We start from the raw sequence: 14,633 nt of genomic DNA on the forward strand, positions 1-14,633 counted from the left end.
GCCAGCCTTCCTTCCATTCATATGAGTAATGTGAGTGCTCATGAAGGGGACATGGTTGGGCCCACCCCTTTCCCGGTTATCCCCTCTAGGCCTTTTGGCTTAGATCAAGTGTAAAAAAAGAAATGATCTTGCGACAGATTGCATCCTGAGGCACGTTTTTTTTTTTGTGTGAATACTTGCACTTGGGTGACTTGTGAGCACATACTGATACATACGTTCCCTATCTGGGGACCATAAATTAAATGGATTTTTGAGAAAGGGAGCTGATTTGGAAGCTTGCTTCTGTCGCCCTATGCATTGACCCGATGTGGCAGTATCTTCGGGTAGTGAACAGTGCACCACCCCATTCCAGTGTTAAACAAGAAAGATTCTCATTTAATCCTCCGTGGGTGAGAATTTGAGTTTGAGAATTGGAGACCAAAATGATGAGTTGCACTGACTGGTTTATGAACGTCTATTCATTTAGCGTTTTAATGACCATGTTTGCACACTGATTGGTGTAAAAAAATAAAATAAAACTAAATAATAATAATCTAGCACACCTGTGCAGGATTGACATGACATGACAGGTAGCTGTCTTGTGGGTGGTGCTGAATCCTGTTAAATGACGTGAGGGTCTCATGCCTATACACAAGGGTGTGTCATTGCTGTTGCTTGACCATGCATTGGTTTCTGTGGTCAGTGAATGATAAAAACAAAATTTACCATCCATTGATGGATGGGAAATCCGCCATGAGGCATTTGTTTTTAGAAACTGCTGCTCACAACCAATGTTGCAATGGAGTGTCTCCATCTGCTGGTGGTATTGGAAAGGCATTAGTGCTATGACAGGGTCTGAAGAAGAAGAAGAAGAAGACGGAAAAAAATATATATAAAAAGAAAAAGAGAGAGAGAGAGAGACTGACTTAGTGAGCGAGTGAGTGAGAGAGTGAGAGAGTGAGAGTGAGTGAGTGATTGAGTGAGTGAGTGAGTGAGAACAAATGAGTTAAAGCAAGTGAGTGAGAGAGATCGAATGAATGAAAGTCTGAATGACAGAAAGAAAAAAGGATGAAGAAAGAAGCATGAAGAAAAAAAAATGTATATGGAGTTGCTGACATGAGTGCAATCTACAAAGCCGTTGAGGCTGATCCTCATGGGAGGATTATTGCACCAGGACCCTTAGCACTTTTAAAATGCCATTCAATGCCACAGGCTAGATGTAAACTGCAGATGACCATGTTGTGGTAGTTACCATGGATACCCAAGTGATGTGTGAGCTAACACATAGGCCCAACAGATTCCAAGAAGGCCAGAATCACCAGCGGCACCACCATCGATTGTCAGGTCACCCGGATTTAGCAAATACCAGAGTCCAAAATGAAGCAGGTTTATACTGTTAATTTTCAGTTTATCGTTACAGTTGGTGTTATTCCATGTCGGAAGGGACGCAGCTACAGCCAGTGGGGTAACTAGAGACAGGCAGGCAGCTATGTGCAACAAAGGTAGGCGTGTTGTTTTCATATGCAGATCTGAAATATTGTCTTATATGCAAGAGGAGGAGTGATGGGGGTTCAGGCAAAAGCCAGGCTATGGATTGCATTGCTAAATGCTCCATCAGAGTGCAATGGTCGCCTGTCCTTTTTTTAAGTGATGATGTGGGTTTAGCCTGTGCTGTATGTATGTATGGGTGGCTGACTGCCACCCACCCAGAGAGTGTATGGGAGGCTGGTTGGCTGCCAGCCTTCCTTCCATTCCTATGAGTAATGTGAGTGCTCATGAAGGGGACATGGTTGGGTCCACCCCTTTCCCGGTTATCCCCTCTAGGCCTTTTGGCTTAGATCAAGTGTAAAAAAAAAGAAAGGATCTTGCGACAGATCGCATCCTGAGGCACGTTTTTTTTTTTTTTGTGTGAATACTTGCACTTGGGTGACTTGTGAGCACATACTGATACATATGTTCCCTATCTGGGGACCATAAATTAAATGGATTTTTGAGAAAGGTAGCTGATTTGGAAGCTTGCTTCTGTTGCCCTATGCATTGACCCGATGTGGCAGTATCTTCGGGTAGTGAACAGTGCACCACCCCATTCCAGTGTTAAACAAGAAAGATTCTCATTTAATCCTCCGTGGGTGAGAATTTGAGTTTGAGAATTGGAGACCAAAATGATGAGTTGCACTGACTGGTTTATGAACGTCTATTCATTTAGCGTTTTAATGACCATGTTTGCACACTGATTGGTGTAAAAAAATAAAATAAAACTAAATAATAATAATCTAGCACACCTGTGCAGGTTTGACATGACATGACAGGTAGCTGTCTTGTGGGTGGTGCTGAATCCTGTTAAATGACGTGAGGGTCTCATGCCTATACACAAGGGTGTGTCATTGCTGTTGCTTGACCATGCATTGGTTTCTGTGGTCAGTGAATGATAAAAACAAAATTTACCATCCATTGATGGATGGGAAATCCGCCATGAGGCATTTGTTTTTAGAAACTGCTGCTCACAACCAATGTTGCAATGGAGTGTCTCCATCTGCTGGTGGTATTGGAAAGGCATTAGTGCTATGACAGGGTCTGAAGAAGAAGAAGAAGACGGAAAAAAATATATATAAAAAGAGAGAGAGAGAGAGACTGACTTAGTGAGCGAGTGAGTGAGAGAGTGAGAGTGAGTGAGAGTGAGTGAGTGAGTGAGTGAGTGAGTGATTGAGTGAGTGAGTGAGTGAGAACAAATGAGTTAAAGCAAGTGAGTGAGAGAGATCGAATGAATGAAAGTCTGAATGACAGAAAGAAAAAAGGATGAAGAAAGAAGCATGAAGAAAAAAAAATGTATATGGAGTTGCTGACATGAGTGCAATCTACAAAGCCGTTGAGGCTGATCCTCATGGGAGGATTATTGCACCAGGACCCTTAGCACTTTTAAAATGCCATTCAATGCCACGGGCTAGATGTAAACTGCAGATGACCATGTTGTGGTAGTTACCATGGATACCCAAGTGATGTGTGAGCTAACACATAGGCCCAACAGATTCCAAGAAGGCCAGAATCACCAGCGGCACCACCATCGATTGTCAGGTCACCCGGATTCAGCAAATACCAGAGTCCAAAATGATGCAGGTTTATACTGTTAATTTTCAGTTTATCGTTACAGTTGGTGTTATTCCATGTCGGAAGGGACGCAGCTACAGCCAGTGGGGTAACTAGAGACAGGCAGGCAGCTATGTGCAACAAAGGTAGGCGTGTTGTTTTCATATGCAGATCTGAAATATTGTCTTATATGCAAGAGGAGGGATGATGGGGGTTCAGGCAAAAGCCAGGCTATGGATTGCATTGCTAAATGCTCCATCAGAGTGCAATGGTCGCCTGTCCTTTTTTTATGTGATGATGTGGGTTTAGCCTGTGCTGTATGTATGTATGGGTGGCTGACTGCCACCCACCCAGAGAGTGTATGGGAGGCTGGTTGGCTGCCAGCCTTCCTTCCATTCCTATGAGTAATGTGAGTGCTCATGAAGGGGACATGGTTGGGTCCACCCCTTTCCCGGTTATCCCCTCTAGGCCTTTTGGCTTAGATCAAGTGTAAAAAAAGAAAGGATCTTGCGACAGATCGCATCCTGAGGCACGTTTTTTTTTGTGTGAATACTTGCACTTGGGTGACTTGTGAGCACATACTGATACATACGTTCCCTATCTGGGGACCATAAATTAAATGGATTTTTGAGAAAGGGAGCTGATTTGGAAGCTTGCTTCTGTCGCCCTATGCATTGACCCGATGTGGCAGTATCTTTGGGTAGTGAACAGTGCACCACCCCATTCCAGTGTTAAACAAGAAAGATTCTCATTTAATCCTCCGTGGGTGAGAATTTGAGTTTGAGAATTGGAGACCAAAATGATGAGTTGCACTGACTGGTTTATGAACGTCTATTCATTTAGCGTTTTAATGACCATGTTTGCACACTGATTGGTGTAAAAAAATAAAATAAAACTAAATAATAATAATCTAGCACACCTGTGCAGGTTTGACATGACATGACAGGTAGCTGTCTTGTGGGTGGTGCTGAATCCTGTTAAATGACGTGAGGGTCTCATGCCTATACACAAGGGTGTGTCATTGCTGTTGCTTGACCATGCATTGGTTTCTGTGGTCAGTGAATGATAAAAACAAAATTTATCATCCATTGATGGATGGGAAATCCGCCATGAGGCATTTGTTTTTAGAAACTGCTGCTCACAACCAATGTTGCAATGGAGTGTCTCCATCTGCTGGTGGTATTGGAAAGGCATTAGTGCTATGACAGGGTCTGAAGAAGAAGAAGAAGAAGAAGAAGACGGAAACAAATATATATAAAAAGAAAAAGAGAGAGAGAGAGAGACTTACTTAGTGAGCGAGTGAGTGAGAGAGTGAGAGTGAGTGAGAGTGAGTGAGTGAGTGATTGATTGAGTGAGTGAGTGAGTGAGTGAGAACAAATGAGTTAAAGCAAGTGAGTGAGAGAGTTCGAATGAATGAAAGTCTGAATGACAGAAAGAAAAAAGGATGAAGAAAGAAGCATGAAGAAAAAAAAATGTATATGGAGTTGCTGACATGAGTGCAATCTACAAAGCCGTTGAGGCTGATCCTCATGGGAGGATTATTGCACCAGGACCCTTAGCACTTTTAAAATGCCATTCAATGCCACGGGCTAGATGTAAACTGCAGATGACCATGTTGTGGTAGTTACCATGGATACCCAAGTGATGTGTGAGCTAACACATAGGCCCAACAGATTCCAAGAAGGCCAGAATCACCAGCGGCACCACCATCGATTGTCAGGTCACCCGGATTTAGCAAATACCAGAGTCCAAAATGATGCAGGTTTATACTGTTAATTTTCAGTTTATCGTTACAGTTGGTGTTATTCCATGTCGGAAGGGACGCAGCTACAGCCAGTGGGGTAACTAGAGACAGGCAGGCAGCTATGTGCAACAAAGGTAGGCGTGTTGTTTTCATATGCAGATCTGAAATATTGTCTTATATGCAAGAGGAGGGATGATGGGGGTTCAGGCAAAAGCCAGGCTATGGATTGCATTGCTAAATGCTCCATCAGAGTGCAATGGTCGCCTGTCCTTTTTTTATGTGATGATGTGGGTTTAGCCTGTGCTGTATGTATGTATGGGTGGCTGACTGCCACCCACCCAGAGAGTGTATGGGAGGCTGGTTGGCTGCCAGCCTTCCTTCCATTCATATGAGTAATGTGAGTGCTCATGAAGGGGACATGGTTGGGTCCACCCCTTTCCCGGTTATCCCCTCTAGGCCTTTTGGCTTAGATCAAGTGTAAAAAAAGAAAGGATCTTGCGACAGATCGCATCCTGAGGCACGTTTTTTTTTGTGTGAATACTTGCACTTGGGTGACTTGTGAGCACATACTGATACATACGTTCCCTATCTGGGGACCATAAATTAAATGGATTTTTGAGAAAGGGAGCTGATTTGGAAGCTTGCTTCTGTCGCCCTATGCATTGACCCGATGTGGCAGTATCTTTGGGTAGTGAACAGTGCATCACCCCATTCCAGTGTTAAACAAGAAAGATTCTCATTTAATCCTCCGTGGGTGAGAATTTGAGTTTGAGAATTGGAGACCAAAATGATGAGTTGCACTGACTGGTTTATGAACGTCTATTCATTTAGCGTTTTAATGACCATGTTTGCACACTGATTGGTGTAAAAAAATAAAATAAAACTAAATAATAATAATCTAGCACACCTGTGCAGGTTTGACATGACATGACAGGTAGCTGTCTTGTGGGTGGTGCTGAATCCTGTTAAATGACGTGAGGGTCTCATGCCTATACACAAGGGTGTGTCATTGCTGTTGCTTGACCATGCATTGGTTTCTGTGGTCAGTGAATGATAAAAACAAAATTTATCATCCATTGATGGATGGGAAATCCGCCATGAGGCATTTGTTTTTAGAAACTGCTGCTCACAACCAATGTTGCAATGGAGTGTCTCCATCTGCTGGTGGTATTGGAAAGGCATTAGTGCTATGACAGGGTCTGAAGAAGAAGAAGAAGAAGAAGACGGAAACAAATATATATAAAAAGAAAAAGAGAGAGAGAGAGAGACTTACTTAGTGAGCGAGTGAGTGAGAGAGTGAGAGTGAGTGAGAGTGAGTGAGTGAGTGATTGATTGAGTGAGTGAGTGAGTGAGTGAGAACAAATGAGTTAAAGCAAGTGAGTGAGAGAGTTCGAATGAATGAAAGTCTGAATGACAGAAAGAAAAAAGGATGAAAAAAGAAGCATGAAGAAAAAAAAATGTATATGGAGTTGCTGACATGAGTGCAATCTACAAAGCCGTTGAGGCTGATCCTCATGGGAGGATTATTGCACCAGGACCCTTAGCACTTTTAAAATGCCATTCAATGCCACGGGCTAGATGTAAACTGCAGATGACCATGTTGTGGTAGTTACCATGGATACCCAAGTGATGTGTGAGCTAACACATAGGCCCAACAGATTCCAAGAAGGCCAGAATCACCAGCGGCACCACCATCGATTGTCAGGTCACCCGGATTTAGCAAATACCAGAGTCCAAAATGATGCAGGTTTATACTGTTAATTTTCAGTTTATCGTTACAGTTGGTGTTATTCCATGTCGGAAGGGACGCAGCTACAGCCAGTGGGGTAACTAGAGACAGGCAGGCAGCTATGTGCAACAAAGGTAGGCGTGTTGTTTTCATATGCAGATCTGAAATATTGTCTTATATGCAAGAGGAGGAGTGATGGGGGTTCAGGCAAAAGCCAGGCTATGGATTGCATTGCTAAATGCTCCATCAGAGTGCAATGGTCGCCTGTCCTTTTTTTAAGTGATGATGTGGGTTTAGCCTGTGCTGTATGTATGTATGGGTGGCTGACTGCCACCCACCCAGAGAGTGTATGGGAGGCTGGTTGGCTGCCAGCCTTCCTTCCATTCCTATGAGTAATGTGAGTGCTCATGAAGGGGACATGGTTGGGTCCACCCCTTTCCCGGTTATCCCCTCCAGGCCTTTTGGCTTAGATCAAGTGTAAAAAAAGAAAGGATCTTGCGACAGATCGCATCCTGAGGCACGTTTTTTTTTTGTGTGAATACTTGCACTTGGGTGACTTGTGAGCACATACTGATACATACGTTCCCTATCTGGGGACCATAAATTAAATGGATTTTTGAGAAAGGGAGCTGATTTGGAAGCTTGCTTCTGTCGCCCTATGCATTGACCCGATGTGGCAGTATCTTCGGGTAGTGAACAGTGCACCACCCCATTCCAGTGTTAAACAAGAAAGATTCTCATTTAATCCTCCGTGGGTGAGAATTTGAGTTTGAGAATTGGAGACCAAAATGATGAGTTGCACTGACTGGTTTATGAACGTCTATTCATTTAGCGTTTTAATGACCATGTTTGCACACTGATTGGTGTAAAAAAATAAAATAAAACTAAATAATAATAATCTAGCACACCTGTGCAGGTTTGACATGACATGACAGGTAGCTGTCTTGTGGGTGGTGCTGAATCCTGTTAAATGACGTGAGGGTCTCATGCCTATACACAAGGGTGTGTCATTGCTGTTGCTTGACCATGCATTGGTATCTGTGGTCAGTGAATGATAAAAACAAAATTTACCATCCATTGATGGATGGGAAATCCGCCATGAGGCATTTGTTTTTAGAAACTGCTGCTCACAACCAATGTTGCAATGGAGTGTCTCCATCTGCTGGTGGTATTGGAAAGGCATTAGTGCTATGACAGGGTCTGAAGAAGAAGAAGAAGAAGACGGAAAAAAATATATATAAAAAGAAAAAGAGAGAGAGAGAGAGAGACTGACTTAGTGAGCGAGTGAGTGAGAGAGTGAGAGTGAGTGAGAGAGTGAGAGTGAGAGTGAGAGTGAGAGTGAGAGTGAGTGAGTGAGTGAGTGAGTGATTGAGTGAGTGAGTGAGTGAGAACAAATGAGTTAAAGCAAGTGAGTGAGAGAGATCGAATGAATGAAAGTCTGAATGACAGAAAGAAAAAAGGATGAAGAAAGAAGCATGAAGAAAAAAAAATGTATATGGAGTTGCTGACATGAGTGCAATCTACAAAGCCGTTGAGGCTGATCCTCATGGGAGGATTATTGCACCAGGACCCTTAGCACTTTTAAAATGCCATTCAATGCCACGGGCTAGATGTAAACTGCAGATGACCATGTTGTGGTAGTTACCATGGATACCCAAGTGATGTGTGAGCTAACACATAGGCCCAACAGATTCCAAGAAGGCCAGAATCACCAGCGGCACCACCATCGATTGTCAGGTCACCCGGATTTAGCAAATACCAGAGTCCAAAATGATGCAGGTTTATACTGTTAATTTTCAGTTTATCGTTACAGTTGGTGTTATTCCATGTCGGAAGGGACGCAGCTACAGCCAGTGGGGTAACTAGAGACAGGCAGGCAGCTATGTGCAACAAAGGTAGGCGTGTTGTTTTCACATGCAGATCTGAAATATTGTCATATATGCAAGAGGAGGAGTGATGGGGGTTCAGGCAAAAGCCAGGCTATGGATTGCATTGCTAAATGCTCCATCAGAGTGCAATGGTCGCCTGTCCTTTTTTTAAGTGATGATGTGGGTTTAGCCTGTGCTGTATGTATGTATGGGTGGCTGACTGCCACCCACCCAGAGAGTGTATGGGAGGCTGGTTGGCTGCCAGCCTTCCTTCCATTCCTATGAGTAATGTGAGTGCTCATGAAGGGGACATGGTTGGGTCCACCCCTTTCCCGGTTATCCCCTCTAGGCCTTTTGGCTTAGATCAAGTGTAAAAAACGAAAGGATCTTGCGACAGATCGCATCCTGAGGCACGTTTTTTTTTTGTGTGAATACTTGCACTTGGGTGACTTGTGAGCACATACTGATACATACGTTCCCTATCTGGGGACCATAAATTAAATGGATTTTTGAGAAAGGGAGCTGATTTGGAAGCTTGCTTCTGTCGCCCTATGCATTGACCCGATGTGGCAGTATCTTCGGGTAGTGAACAGTGCACCACCCCATTCCAGTGTTAAACAAGAAAGATTCTCATTTAATCCTCCGTGGGTGAGAATTTGAGTTTGAGAATTGGAGACCAAAATGATGAGTTGCACTGACTGGTTTATGAACGTCTATTCATTTAGCGTTTTAATGACCATGTTTGCACACTGATTGGTGTAAAAAAATAAAATAAAACTAAATAATAATAATCTAGCACACCTGTGCAGGTTTGACATGACATGACAGGTAGCTGTCTTGTGGGTGGTGCTGAATCCTGTTAAATGACGTGAGGGTCTCATGCCTATACACAAGGGTGTGTCATTGCTGTTGCTTGACCATGCATTGGTTTCTGTGGTCAGTGAATGATAAAAACAAAATTTACCATCCATTGATGGATGGGAAATCCGCCATGAGGCATTTGTTTTTAGAAACTGCTGCTCACAACCAATGTTGCAATGGAGTGTCTCCATCTGCTGGTGGTATTGGAAAGGCATTAGTGCTATGACAGGGTCTGAAGAAGAAGAAGAAGAAGAAGAAGACGGAAAAAAATATATATAAAAAGAAAAAGAGAGAGAGAGAGAGAGACTGACTTAGTGAGCGAGTGAGTGAGAGAGTGAGAGTGAGTGAGAGTGAGTGAGTGAGTGAGAACAAATGAGTTAAAGCAAGTGAGTGAGAGAGATCGAATGAATGAAAGTCTGAATGACAGAAAGAAAAAAGGATGAAGAAAGAAGCATGAAGAAAAAAAATGTATATGGAGTTGCTGACATGATTGCAATCTACAAAGCCGTTGAGGCTGATCCTCATGGGAGGATTATTGCACCAGGACCTTTAGCACTTTTAAAATGCCATTCAATGCCACGGGCTAGATGTAAACTGCAGATGACCATGTTGTGGTAGTTACCATGGATACCCAAGTGATGTGTGAGCTAACACATAGGCCCAACAGATTCCAAGAATGCCAGAATCACCAGCGGCACCACCATCGATTGTCAGGTCTCCCGGATTTAGCAAATACCAGAGTCCAAAATGATGCAGGTTTATACTGTTAATTTTCAGTTTATCGTTACAGTTGGTGTTATTCCATGTCGGAAGGGACGCAGCTACAGCCAGTGGGGTAACTAGAGACAGGCAGGCAGCTATGTGCAACAAAGGTAGGCGTGTTGTTTTCATATGCAGATCTGAAATATTGTCTTATATGCAAGAGGAGGAGTGATGGGGGTTCAGGCAAAAGCCAGGCTATGGATTGCATTGCTAAATGCTCCATCAGAGTGCAATGGTCGCCTGTCCTTTTTTTAAGTGATGATGTGGGTTTAGCCTGTGCTGTATGTATGTATGGGTGGCTGACTGCCACCCACCCAGAGAGTGTATGGGAGGCTGGTTGGCTGCCAGCCTTCCTTCCATTCCTATGAGTAATGTGAGTGCTCATGAAGGGGACATGGTTGGGTCCACCCCTTTCCCGGTTATCACCTCTAGGCCTTTTGGCTTAGATCAAGTGTAAAAAAAGAAAGGATCTTGCGACAGATCGCATCCTGAGGCAGGTTTTTTTTTGTGTGAATACTTGCACTTGGGTGACTTGTGAGCACATACTGATACATATGTTCCCTATCTGGGGACCATAAATTAAATGGATTTTTGAGAAAGGGAGCTGATTTGGAAGCTTGCTTCTGTCGCCCTATGCATTGACCCGATGTGGCAGTATCTTCGGGTAGTGAACAGTGCACCACCCCATTCCAGTGTTAAACAAGAAAGATTCTCATTTAATCCTCCGTGGGTGAGAATTTGAGTTTGAGAATTGGAGACCAAAATGATGAGTTGCACTGACTGGTTTATGAACGTCTATTCATTTAGCGTTTTAATGACCATGTTTGCACACTGATTGGTGTAAAAAAATAAAATAAAACTAAATAATAATAATCTAGCACACCTGTGCAGGTTTGACATGACATGACAGGTAGCTGTCTTGTGGGTGGTGCTGAATCCTGTTAAATGACGTGAGGGTCTCATGCCTATACACAAGGGTGTGTCATTGCTGTTGCTTGACCATGCATTGGTTTCTGTGGTCAGTGAATGATAAAAACAAAATTTACCATCCATTGATGGATGGGAAATCCGCCATGAGGCATTTGTTTTTAGAAACTGCTGCTCACAACCAATGTTGCAATGGAGTGTCTCCATCTGCTGGTGGTATTGGAAAGGCATTAGTGCTATGACAGGGTCTGAAGAAGAAGAAGAAGAAGAAGACGGAAAAAAATATATATAAAAAGAAAAAGAGAGAGAGAGAGAGAGAGAGACTGACTTAGTGAGCGAGTGAGTGAGAGAGTGAGAGTGAGTGAGAGTGAGTGAGTGAGTGAGTGATTGAGTGAGTGAGTGAGTGAGTGAGAACAAATGAGTTAAAGCAAGTGAGTGAGAGAGATCGAATGAATGAAAGTCTGAATGACAGAAAGAAAAAAGGATGAAGAAAGAAGCATGAAGAAAAAAAAATGTATATGGAGTTGCTGACATGAGTGCAATCTACAAAGCCGTTGAGGCTGATCCTCATGGAAGTATTATTGCACCAGGACCCTTAGCACTTTTAAAATGCCATTCAATGCCACGGGCTAGATGTAAACTGCAGATGACCATGTTGTGGTAGTTACCATGGATACCCAAGTGATGTGTGAGCTAACACATAGGCCCAACAGATTCCAAGAAGGCCAGAATCACCAGCGGCACCACCATCGATTGTCAGGTCACCCGGATTTAGCAAATACCAGAGTCCAAAATGATGCAGGTTTATACTGTTAATTTTTAGTTTATCGTTACAGTTGGTGTTATTCCATGTCGGAAGGGACGCAGCTACAGCCAGTGGGGTAACTAGAGACAGGCAGGCAGCTATGTGCAACAAAGGTAGGCGTGTTGTTTTCATATGCAGATCTGAAATATTGTCTTATATGCAAGAGGAGGAGTGATGGGGGTTCAGGCAAAAGCCAGGCTATGGATTGCATTGCTAAATGCTCCATCAGAGTGCAATGGTCGCCTGTCCTTTTTTTAAGTGATGATGTGGGTTTAGCCTGTGCTGTATGTATGTATTTGTGGCTGACTGCCACCCACCCAGAGAGTGTATGGGAGGCTGGTTGGCTGCCAGCCTTCCTTCCATTCCTATGAGTAATGTGAGTGCTCATGAAGGGGACATGGTTGGGTCCACCCCTTTCCCGGTTATCCCCTCTAGGCCTTTTGGCTTAGATCAAGTGTAAAAAAAGAAAGGATCTTGCGACAGATCGCATCCTGAGGCACGTTTTTTTTTGTGTGAATACTTGCATTTGGGTGACTTGTGAGCACATACTGATACATACGTTCCCTATCTGGGGACCATAAATTAAATGGATTTTTGAGAAAGGGAGCTGATTTGGAAGCTTGCTTCTGTCGCCCTATGCATTGACCCGATGTGGCAGTATCTTCGGGTAGTGAACAGTGCACCACCCCATTCCAGTGTTAAACAAGAAAGATTCTCATTTAATCCTCCGTGGGTGAGAATTTGAGTTTGAGAATTGGAGACCAAAATGATGAGTTGCACTGACTGGTTTATGAACGTCTATTCATTTAGCGTTTTAATGACCATGTTTGCACACTGATTGGTGTAAAAAAATAAAATAAAACTAAATAATAATAATCTAGCACACCTGTGCAGGTTTGACATGACATGACAGGTAGCTGTCTTGTGGGTGGTGCTGAATCCTGTTAAATGACGTGAGGGTCTCATGCCTATACACAAGGGTGTGGCATTACTGTTGCTTGACCATGCATTGGTTTCTGTGGTCAGTGAATGATAAAAACAAAATTTAGCATCCATTGATGGATGGGAAATCCGCCATGAGGCATTTGTTTTTAGAAACTGCTGGTCACAACCAATGTTGCAATGGAGTGTCTCCATCTGCTGGTGGTATTGGAAAGGCATTAGTGCTATGACAGGGTCTGAAGAAGAAGAAGAAGAAGAAGACGGAAACAAATATATATAAAAAGAAAAAGAGAGAGAGAGAGAGACTTACTTAGTGAGCGAGTGAGTGAGAGAGTGAGAGTGAGTGAGAGTGAGTGAGTGAGTGATTGATTGAGTGAGTGAGTGAGTGAGAACAAATGAGTTAAAGCAAGTGAGTGAGAGAGTTCGAATGAATGAAAGTCTGAATGACAGAAAGAAAAAAGGATGAAGAAAGAAGCATGAAGAAAAAAAAATGTATATGGAGTTGCTGACATGAGTGCAATCTACAAAGCCGTTGAGGCTGATCCTCATGGGAGGATTATTGCACCAGGACCCTTAGCACTTTTAAAATGCCATTCAATGCCACGGGCTAGATGTAAACTGCAGATGACCATGTTGTGGTAGTTACCATGGATACCCAAGTGATGTGTGAGCTAACACATAGGCCCAACAGATTCCAAGAAGGCCAGAATCACCAGCGGCACCACCATCGATTGTCAGGTCACCCGGATTCAGCAAATACCAGAGTCCAAAATGATGCAAATTTATACTGTTAATTTTCAGTTTATCGTTACAGTTGGTGTTATTCCATGTCGGAAGGGACGCAGCTACAGCCAGTGGGGTAACTAGAGACAGGCAGGCAGCTATGTGCAACAAAGGTAGGCGTGTTGTTTTCATATGCAGATCTGAAATATTGTCTTATATGCAAGAGGAGGAGTGATGGGGGTTCAGGCAAAAGCCAGGCTATGGATTGCATTGCTAAATGCTCCATCAGAGTGCAATGGTCGCCTGTCCTTTTTTTAAGTGATGATGTGGGTTTAGCCTGTGCTGTATGTATGTATTTGTGGCTGACTGCCACCCACCCAGAGAGTGTATGGGAGGCTGGTTGGCTGCCAGCCTTCCTTCCATTCCTATGAGTAATGTGAGTGCTCATGAAGGGGACATGGTTGGGTCCACCCCTTTCCCGGTTATCCCCTCTAGGCCTTTTGGCTTAGATCAAGTGTAAAAAAAGAAAGGATCTTGCGACAGATCGCATCCTGAGGCACGTTTTTTTTTTTTGTGTGAATACTTGCACTTGGGTGACTTGTGAGCACATACTGATACATACGTTCCCTATCTGGGGACCATAAATTAAATGGATTTTTGAGAAAGAGAGCTGATTTGGAAGCTTGCTTCTGTCGCCCTATGCATTGACCCGATGTGGCAGTATCTTCGGGTAGTGAACAGTGCACCACCCCATTCCAGTGTTAAACAAGAAAGATTCTCATTTAATCCTCCGTGGGTGAGAATTTGAGTTTGAGAATTGGAGACCAAAATGATGAGTTGCACTGACTGGTTTATGAACGTCTATTCATTTAGCGTTTTAATGACCATGTTTGCACACTGATTGGTGTAAAAAAATAAAATAAAACTAAATAATAATAACCTAGCACACCTGTGCAGGTTTGACATGACATGACAGGTAGCTGTCTTGTGGGTGGTGCTGAATCCTGTTAAATGACGTGAGGGTCTCATGCTTATACACAAGGGTGTGTCATTGCTGTTGCTTGACCATGCATTGGTTTCTGTGGTCAGTGAATGATAAAAACAAAATTTACCATCCATTGATGGATGGGAAATCCGCCATGAGGCATTTGATTTTAGAAACTGCTGCTCACAACCAATGTTGCAATGGAGTGTCTCCATCTGCTGGTG

At 43.3% G+C, this 14,633-nt stretch overlaps 9 pseudogenes; all 9 read left to right on the plus strand.

Moving 5' to 3' along the window:
* The first annotated feature begins 78 nt into the window (after positions 1–78).
* LOC130286130 (U2 spliceosomal RNA) lies at positions 79–344 on the plus strand (annotated as a pseudogene).
* A 1,448-nt stretch (positions 345–1,792) lies between these two features.
* On the plus strand, positions 1,793–2,063 carry LOC130289702 (U2 spliceosomal RNA; annotated as a pseudogene).
* Positions 2,064–3,520: 1,457 nt separating this feature from the next.
* On the plus strand, positions 3,521–3,784 carry LOC130289491 (U2 spliceosomal RNA; annotated as a pseudogene).
* Positions 3,785–5,252: 1,468 nt separating this feature from the next.
* Positions 5,253–5,516, plus strand: LOC130289613 (U2 spliceosomal RNA; annotated as a pseudogene).
* Positions 5,517–6,981: 1,465 nt separating this feature from the next.
* Positions 6,982–7,246, plus strand: LOC130289716 (U2 spliceosomal RNA; annotated as a pseudogene).
* A 1,496-nt stretch (positions 7,247–8,742) lies between these two features.
* On the plus strand, positions 8,743–9,007 carry LOC130287790 (U2 spliceosomal RNA; annotated as a pseudogene).
* A 1,441-nt stretch (positions 9,008–10,448) lies between these two features.
* LOC130288210 (U2 spliceosomal RNA) lies at positions 10,449–10,712 on the plus strand (annotated as a pseudogene).
* Positions 10,713–12,183: 1,471 nt separating this feature from the next.
* Positions 12,184–12,447, plus strand: LOC130287672 (U2 spliceosomal RNA; annotated as a pseudogene).
* A 1,461-nt stretch (positions 12,448–13,908) lies between these two features.
* On the plus strand, positions 13,909–14,175 carry LOC130286772 (U2 spliceosomal RNA; annotated as a pseudogene).
* Positions 14,176–14,633: the final 458 nt, after the last annotated feature.

This window comes from Hyla sarda, chromosome 8, assembly GCF_029499605.1.
Source record: "Hyla sarda isolate aHylSar1 chromosome 8, aHylSar1.hap1, whole genome shotgun sequence".
Lineage (NCBI taxonomy): Eukaryota > Metazoa > Chordata > Amphibia > Anura > Hylidae > Hyla > Hyla sarda.